Source organism: Gavialis gangeticus, unplaced genomic scaffold, assembly GCF_001723915.1.
Source record: "Gavialis gangeticus isolate Ggan-Ray unplaced genomic scaffold, GavGan_comp1, whole genome shotgun sequence".
NCBI lineage: Eukaryota > Metazoa > Chordata > Crocodylia > Gavialidae > Gavialis > Gavialis gangeticus.
This window is the reverse complement of record NW_017729032.1, coordinates 200,542,234-200,552,263: the sequence shown is the minus strand read 5'-3', so window position 1 is coordinate 200,552,263 and position 10,030 is coordinate 200,542,234.

The following is a 10,030-nucleotide window of genomic DNA, read 5'->3' as shown; positions in this document are numbered from 1 at the left end:
CCAGTTGGCGACCCATTTAACTGTGTAGGTGTCGATGCCACAGTCCCCCAGTTTCTTAATGAGAACAGGGTGAGAGACAGTTTTGAAGGCCTTCTGAAAGTCCAGAAGGACTATGCCCACTGCTACCCCTGCATCTAAGGATTTGGTGACCTGGTCGTAGAAGGCTACCAGGTTTGTCTGACAGGACCTGCCTCTAATGAACCCGTGTTGGTTGCCCCTAAGCATAATCTCCCCTGCTGGCCCCTCGTGGACATGTGCCAGAATAATTCTCTCAAAAATCTTACCCAGCATCGAGGTAAGATTAACTGGCCTATAGTTCCCTAGGTCCTCCTTCCTCCCTTTTTTGAAGATGGGAACCACGCTGGCTCTCTTCCAGTCCTCTGGCACCACACCAGAGCACCACGAGTGCTCGTAAAGCCGTGCCAGGGGTCCCCCAATGACCTCAGCTAATTCCCTCAGCACTCGGGTGGAGATCGTCTGGACCAGCTGATTTAAATACATCCAGTCCCTCCAGAAGTTCCATGACTAGAGCCTCACTGACCCTTGGCCTAGGTGCGCCTGCCCTGGGGCCTGAGGAGGGCCCAGTGGGGGGGCTGATCTGGTCCCTGCTCAGGAAAGTGGAGGCAAAGAAGTCGTTAAATATGTTAGCTTTGTCATTTGGTGTGATGACCAAATTTCCCAGTGTGTCTTGCAGGGGCCCCACGTTACCTGGTACCTTCTTTTTGCCCCCTATGTATTTAAAAAAGGACTTCTTGTTGTCCTTGATCCGGGTAGCTAGTTCCAGTTCCATCTCTGCCTTGGCATTCCTGACTGCTCCCCATATCCCCAAGCAACCGCAGTATAGTCCTCTTTGGTGTCTCCGTGCTTGAGGGTGACCTTGAGCATGTCTTTGTACCATTTCCTGTGGCCACCCTTTGAGTGTTGGCCAGTGAAGAGCTGGGAGAAGAGGAACCGGTAAGGGAGGCTGTTCTCAGACATCTGGACGCAGTGGTCCATCCATTGGAGTTGATTTCTCAAGAGCAAGGCTTTGATGCTGGTGGACACAGCTTCATGGAGGACACTCGTGCTGGTCCGGCACGCTTCCCATTTGATCCCCAGGATTCAACACAAGCACTGCTGGTGAAAGTTCTCAAGGGTCTTAATGTGGTATCAGTAGATGGTCCTGGCTTCACTGCAGTAGAGGAGGGTGGTCAGCACAACAGTCTTATAAACCAGGACCTTCGTTGACTTCCAAATATCTCTATTTTCAAAGACACATTGTTGCAGCTTGAAGAAGGCAGCACTGGTGCAGTTGACCCAGTGCTGGACTTCCTCATCCGTGGTAGCCCATTGAGATAGGTGGCTGTCAAGATACGGAAAGTGCTCCACATATTCCAGAGCCTCCCCGTCTACGCAGATAGCATGAGGGAAGTTCAGCTGGCTGGCGGGGGCGGGGGTGGGATTGGTGACCACCTTCCCAGCAATACCCTCCTAGCCACCATGGATGTCACTAGCAACATCCCACACCAGGATGGCATTCAAGCCTGCCTCAAATATCTACAAGAGTGAGATTGCAACTCAGAGTACAGACCTCATGAGGTCACTGAACTCATGTACTTTATCCTCACACACAACAATTTCAGTTTCAACAACTAACACTTCCTCCAGACTATGGGCACCAAAATGGCCCAACCAATATGTCAACCTTTTTATGACCAACCTAGAAGAAGACTTCCTCAACAACTGCGCCATCAAACCCTTAATATACCTGAGATACATAGATGACATCTTCATCATTTGGACTGAAACCCTGCAGTCTCTGATTGATTTCCACCAACAATTCAACAATCATCACCCCTTCATCAGACTACCACTTGAATACTCTAACACCTTTTTGGACATCATGATCCATATCCAAGATTGTAAAATTCAAACCATCATATATAAGAAACCCACAGACCAATGTACATATCTACACAGAACCACAATCACCCCGAACACACCAAGAAAGCTGTAATATACAGCCAAGCCCTCCGATACCACCAAATTTGCTGTGAGGAGAATACCTGTGACCACGACCTCACTAATCTCAAAAGGGCCTTCAGCTAACAAGGACACTCCTCCAGAGCGATAGATTGCACTTTTGAAAGAGCCACCCAGATACCACATGAAGATTTACTGCAGTATAAAAAGAAAATCCCCACAAATCTCACACCATTAGTTATGCCATGTCACCCTTCCCTGCAACCTACATGGAAAATCCTCAAACAATTGTAACCCATACTAGAAGAAGACTCAATTCTTAAAAAGATCTTTACAGAACCACCCATCCTAGCCTTCAAACAAGCACCAAACCTCGCTAGCCTCATCTCCCTGTGACCCAAAACACAAATGGATCCAAAGCATGCCAGGACAAGAAATGCAAAACCTGCCAACATATCTCCACCACCCCCTCTGTAACTACAACCCACAACAGAGCCATCACCATTCCTGGATCTTACAGCTGCACTTCCAGAAATGTTTTATATCTCATCCAGTGTGCCAAATGCCCTGAGGGAAAATATGTTGGAGAAATCAAACAACCTCTGCACACCAGAATGAATGCACACTGAAAATCTATCAAAGATGAAAAAGCCCAACTACCTGTGGAGGCACACTTCTCACAGGACAATCACTCCCTCTCCACACTCTCAATTTTAATCCTCAAAGGCAACTTACAAAACACCTTCCGTAAATGAGCCTACGAACTTCATTTAATAAATTTACTGGATACAAAAAATCATGGACTCAATATAGATATTGGTTTTATGACACATTACAACCTGCCTGACTTCTGATTCACCAGGTACCTGCCTGATAGCCTCTTTTCTACCTTGTACTCTATTACTGCACTGTCTCAGCATTTTTTCCCTGCTGTCTTCCTCCTCCCACCCCTTCCCCTCCTCCTTCTGCTTCACCTCTCTGCCTCACCTTTTGACTTTCTAATTCTATGTATGTACATTTTCACTGACATCCTGCCACACTTTTAGCTTTTTTCATTTCTTGGAGTCTCATAACAGCAGAGGCTCCCCATACCTGATGAAGAGTGACTGTGCCCGAAAGCTTGCCAAGAGCTTTTTTCCAACTACCCAGCTGGTCTAATAAAAGATACCACATCTACTCAAAGAACCTTGTGAAACTACCCTAAGCATTTAAAAAAATGAATTCTTTAAAGAATTTAAGACAATTATGTCTGTGCTATATAGAATAGTATTAGATGGTATAAAACACAGAAACTATATTAAGTTCTGCAAGGTTTTGAAGTAGTATCTTTTCAGAGCAACATTTCCCAAAGTGTAAAGAGCGCCTCCCTGGGGGAGACACAAAAGTCTCTTAGAGGGGGGCATGTGCAAATGATGGTGTTAATCTGTGGTGCTCTGCTACTTAGCCAGTCTTACACACCCTACTTCAGCCATCACCCCTGCTTCCCTCACTGCTAACTGTCACTGATTCCTCTCACCAGGGATGATAGTAGGGTGGCATGTAAACCCAGAAGGCTTGAGAAATGCTGTTTTCAAATCATATTTATCTATGTGAAGTACTTATCCTACCCCTTTTCCCATAGCTTCTCAATGCATAACAATTTTTGAAGTCTTTATTTTCATACTATCTTAGTGAAGTAGAGGAGAACTATTATCCCTAATTTACACATGGGGAACTGAGGCATAGAAGAATTAAGTGAACTACTGAAAGTCACCCAGGAAGTCTGTGGCAAAGTAGGACATTTGGCTCTCTAAAATCCCAGGCTAGTACTCTCATCCTGGAACCCTCCTGACTCTCTTCAAAGAACACTACCCCATTTCTATGAAAGCCTATTTATTTAATACTTATAACAATATAGGACTTCTTCACAAGGACACACCTTTTAGATGCTTAAAAAAAGAAGAAATAAGAAAAAGAAAGAAAGAAGACAACTGTACAATTTAAATCTGCTGCTTGGACAATTGCAACTTCCAAGGCCCATTCTGAGCCTCGAGTGCATTATTAGAGATGTAATGCATTTTGCCTTCTTGAGGGGGTAGAGATGAATGGCTGTTAACACTGTGAAAATAATACTTGAATTGCTAGGAAAAAAAGCCAGGGAGATAAATAACCACCAGTAAATAAATACATAACAAACAATGCAAGGTGTTTCTTTTCTAAATAGACTTTGCTCAGGAATGACATCCTAGCATAAATTTAATCTTACCTCCCCAGGTACAGGAGAGGGGTATGAAACCTCTTATTTTCTTAGTCTTCAACCTACTTTTTCAGCATTTGGAATCACAAAAGTGAATGACTCACAAATGTTCAAAATAGGCATGAACTTAGACTTGTCATGCACAAGCCTTTTTCTCAACCCAGCAGACAAACTTTTGGCATAGCCCTCCTGGTTATGATCAACTCTCACTGACTACAGACTAAAATCTACTGGAGAGACCACTCTTAGCATGATGACAGTAACAAGATTCCCTCTATACCAGTCATGAGAAACAAACTAGTAGTTCCTTCCAGAACCATTAAAGTTCAGTCCTGGTCTAATTCTAATGCACAAACACATGTGTATTATGCCTCACACATGGTGGCTAGAACAAACAAGTGTGACGACACGCAGCTCCAGTGTAACCAAAAGGCTATAATTCTTAGCCAGAATGCCACAGGCAAACATTGGCAGAATGAAGCCTGTACATAGACCTCAATCTTCCAGTGTTTCTCTGACAGAGAACAGCAGCCAACACATGTGCCTCCTGGTTGTCAGCTAGTGCAGTGTTTCCCAACCAGTGTGCCATGTCACAAAAGTGTGCTGTCAGAAACCAACAGGCGTGCCGCGGAATTTGCCATGGCAATGAGCTACAATAGGTATGAGGATGGGGAATGCCTTAACGGGTGTGCTGCAGAAAATTTTTATTAATGTAAGCGTGCCTTGGGCTGGAAAAGCTTGGGAAACACTAAGCTAGTGTGTTCCCCCTAAGGCCCTTTTCACAGTCCCATAGGGCTTTAAAGCCAGCAGATACTGAAAGAGTCTCATTCCTTGATGGCCCTCTTGGGGCTTCATAGTTTGAAAACAATGTGATATCTCCATGTCCTGCTTATCCGGGCATCAGAGTGTATTTGTGAAGTGGGAGTAACTTGGAAGAGGCTAGTCACCTGAACCTGTAAGGCCTCACTTAAATATATTCACAAGCAGACAGGAGGTAAACCTGCATACGTGGAGTAAGAATGGCCAAAGTCCCGTGGGAGAGTTGCTCTGGTTACTGTACAGAAAGCCTTGTAACTCCAGGGCTGGCCCTGTCTACAAACATGACCTTTATTAAAATATATGGGCCAACTTCTTCCCTGGGATGTATGTATGTGAGCAGCTCGTGCTCAGTGTGTTCATCTGAGGGCAGAATCTGATCCCAAGATAATTTTAAAACACCTTTTACAGCACCTATTAGGATTGCTGCATGCAAACAAGGCACCAGAGATAGCACTCTGGTGTCATAACTCTATTAGACAGCAATAAACAATTTTTATAGCCATCTGGAGATCGAACTGTAAATTCACAAACGCTTCCTTTGTTTATTCTGGTGTTTCTCTAACCAACTTATACAGTAGAACTGAGCAGGAGGGCCCAAACCCACGTTCAGTGAGCACAAGAAATCCCAGTATCATCAGTGTGACTTTGGGGTAGATAAAGCAAACGAGAACAAGACATTGGAGTCTGAGGATTTCAGGCTTTCAGTTCTAAAAATGACAAGACCCATTAAGGTCTCAGAGTGTTAGAAGCACAGACATCCCTGAAGGCTTCCAAGAAAATGCCAAGCTACTCAAGCTTCGATCTTCTGTCATTTCAACATCTTTGTGGATGTGTACCGCCTTTCAATACACAGTTAGCTATGCCATAGTTTCCCCCCACAAAATAGAATGTATTAAGTGCAATCATGGCTTGTGCTGCATGAAAGCTTTTTATTACATAACCAAATATAATTTGTTTGTCATGTGAAAGCATACCATAAATATAGTGACATATAACTGCCCAAATAAACAGGTAAAATGTATATAAGGAGACGTATGGCACTGCCAATATAATTTGAAAGGGCGTGTAAACAATTTTTGCTTGTTTGTTGAGTAGGAAGCAGGCTTGAATTCTTTTTTAACTGAGCCCTTGTCTACAGCCTTAGAAAATTCTACACAGCCACTCAAACAGCTTTAGGAGGGATTTACCATAAACCCTAAGAGATTATACTATTTATTTACTCTTTCCCCATAACAAAGCAGTTAATTATAAAATTTAAATGATATTGTGTAACCAGTGAGGGTTGGGATGTGTGCATGTATTGTTATGAAGTATGGTTTTTGATTGCCTTGTTTAGGTGTGCTTATACATACACCTAGTGGGAGCGGAAAAATTACCTATGCTGGTTGTCGTTTCAGTCTAGAGCTCTTTAGAATAGAGACATGGCCTGTGTCTATCACATACCTAAGGAACATACTCATCATCACATAACTAAGAGGCCAGGGTAAACTTTGACCACCATCCTGTGGCCTTTTGGGAAATGTAGCTTAGATACTAAGTGGCCATTTCACTACATGTTATTGGTTATATTAGAGTGTGGTTTTATGGTGTGAAGCTTGGTAGAAAGGAAGCGGTTTCATAGTTTCATTGTTTCTAGGGTCGGAAGAGACCTGAGCAGATCATCAAGTCCGATCCCCTGCCATGGCAGGAAAAAGTACTGGGGTCAAACAACTTGTCTGTGCGCAGCCTGTGAAACTAAATGGTATGGGGAAGATCATTTTGCTCCTTTTCAATGATGACTTCTTCTATTAATTTCCTCCGGTGGGGAAATTTCCCTCTGATTATCTTCAAGGATCCTGGTTTTCTCCGATCAAAAAAATCCCCAATTTTCAGATTAAAAATGTAACCCAAAATCCACATTTTTTCATGATCAAAATGAAATATCACTATATGTAGATATATATATTAGTGGTGTTTTATTTTAATCATGGAAAATGTGGATTCTAGGTTACTTTATTTAATAAAAAATTTGGGGCTTTTTTTGATCAGAGAAAACCAGGATCCCTGTTTATCTTGCTGTCCACTAGCTTTCAAAATTCTGTCCTCATGATTCTCTTTGTATTTCTCCAGTCAGCTCAGCCGTGTGTCGTTTTGTGGCATTTTTTCATGAGTGAAGGGGAAAAGGGACATCTCAGGCATATTCATCAAAAATTTATCCCAATGTTCATCGTAAGTAAAACTAATAAACATGAAGTCACACTCACCTCTGGATTTCCCAGTGGATCCAGTCTTCAATATCTTCTCTTATGAATCGTGAGCTTCTCAGGGGCAGGGGCTCCTTTTGTTTTCAGTTTTATTATGAGGCACTCACTGCATTGGCAGCACTCAGCAAATAACAAAAAAACCCAACAGCATTATGATTAATTCCACCTTAGCATTATTATTACATCTGGACAGAGCCCATTTATTTTCTTACACTGGTTTTGACTATTAATTTAAAAAATGTGAGGGCAGATGCTTAACTGGGGCAGATCAGCATAGCTCCAATGAAATCAATGGGGTTTACACCTGATGAGAATTTCATGAGCAATGAAAGATTTTGGGGCCTATAAATTACTTTCCCCCTTAATTTTAAATATAAATTAGAGACAGGAAGGATAATCTTGTACTTGGAGACACTGGCATGAGAATAACTCTAGCATACTGACATTCAAAAAAGCAGGGGTAGAAGTGACCTAAGTTATATGGTTTTCTCTAAGTGGCGTAGTTTAAATCAGGAGTGAACAGTATACATGTTTGATCTTCTAGACAGGGTGGGGGGCACAGGACTTTCAGGCAGCCTATTCTGGTCAAGGCCTACAGGTGGGGGGAGCTTCTGCATGCCTCCCAGTGTGCCTTGTGGGCTCCCCAAGCTGCCAGAGACCATCAAGTACAGCCAAGCATCTGGGCCACCCCTGATTGGTTGCTGGACACAGGCAATCAGGCCCCCATCTGACTGCCACCTCACCATGGACCCACCTGTGTGCCCCATCCTTAGCCTTCCAGAAGGGCCCCAGAGCAAGTGCCCTCTTTTGTAAATTGCATGTGCCTCCATGTCCCAGCTTGCCATGGGACATCATATGCAGCCATATTGACATGATGGAGCAGTTGGCTGCCATAGGATGCAGCTTCCTGTCCCCAAGCCAGCAGCTGGCTGTCCTGCACAGGGCCACCTACCATACCCTATCCCTGCCAAGCATCCTTGACTGGGCCAACAACTTCGAAGTGGTCAAAGAGGATAAGGCCACACCATTCCATGGTGCTCTGGAACCACTTCCAGGACATTGAGTGCCCATTCTGGGCCCATGCCACCAGCAGCAACTGACAGGAGTGGATCATCCTGGACATCCAGGACAACAAACAGTGGGTATGTGCTGGGACACATTTATCATGTACTAAGATGTCAGTATGTGGCTACCCCTTACTCCAGAAAAGTGGGTGACCATTGCCATCACGAAGCCAGCCACCTCCAGCAGTCTCTGCTATGTCGCCAACCAGTTCAGCTTGGGCAAGTCCACAGCTGGAGAGGCTGTCTGGTAGGTGTGCCTTTCTAACTGCCTCCCTGCAGGTGTGGGTCAAGTAGGTATACTCCTTCTTGGTAGCTTTCCCCTGCTTCCACTGCCTATATGCCTCTTTTTTTGCCCTAAGGCTTCCCTGGATTTCTCTGTTTAGCCAACAAGGTTTTTTGGCCCCTTTCCCCGCTTTCCCTTGCAATGGGATCATCTCCCCCTGTGCCCAAAGGATTGCTTCCTTTAGGAATGACCACCCTTCCTAGACTCCCATCTCACCAGTACTCCTCAGGAGGCTTGTCAGTCAGGCTCTAAAGGGCCACAACTGAAAGGGGAGGGGAGTTCAGAATGAGTGGTTGTTTCTCAAAGGAGTGATTCTGGATGCACAAGCAAAGTCTATTCCATCTCAGAGGAAAGGCAGCAAAAGGGCACAGCAGCCCCCTTGGCTCTCCAGGAACTAGCGGACCTCCTGCATCTAAAAAGAAAGACCTACAAAGGATGAAGGACTGGATCCACATCCAAGGAGGAATAATCTGCACTGGTCCAAACCTGCCGGGAGCGAACCAGGAAAGCCAAGGCTGCGATTGAACTCCATCTAGCTACAAGTATCAAGGACAATAAAAAGTCCTTTTTCAGATATGTGGGGAGCCGGAGGAAAATCAAGGGCAATACTGGATCCCTGCTAAACCAGATGGGACAACTGACAACTGATGCCCAGGAAAAAGCCAACTTGCTAAATGGGTACTCTGCTTCAGTTTTTCACCAGTCCCATGGGACACCCCTGCCCATTACAGGACAGGGAGGCCCGGGTGAGGGAGATTCCTTACCCTCCATCAATGCTGACCTCGTGAAGGAACACCTTGACAGGCGGGATACCTTCAAGTCAGCCAGCCCTGACAGTTTACACCCCAGGGTACTCAAGGAGCTGACTAGCATCATAGCTCAGCCTCTGGCATGGATCTTTGAGAACTCCTGGCGCTCTGGTGTAGTGCCCAAAGATTGGAAGAAGGCCAATGTGGTGCCTATCTTCAAGAAAGGGAGGAAAGTGGATCCGGCAAACTACAGACCCATCAACCTAACCTCTATCCCGGGGAAGGTCTTAGAAAAGATTATCAAAGAGGCCATTCTTAACAGACTGGCTGATGGCAACATCCTGAGGGATAACCAGCACGGGTTTGTTGCAGGTAGGTCTTTCTTGACCAGTCTTATTTCCTTTTATGACGAGGTTACCTATCACCTGGACAAAGGTGAAGAGATTGATATCATATGTCTTGACTTTAAAAAAGCCTTCAGTCTGGTATCCCATGATCACCTCTTAGCAAAATTGGCCAACTGTGGCCTTGGTTTCACCACGATCTTCTAGCTGGGGAATTGGCTCTAGCTGGGGAATTGGCTCTGACCACAGGATGAACACGAGCCTTCAGTGTGATGCTGCAGCTAGTAAAGTGAGCAAAATGCTGGCTTGCATCCATAGATGCTTCTCAAG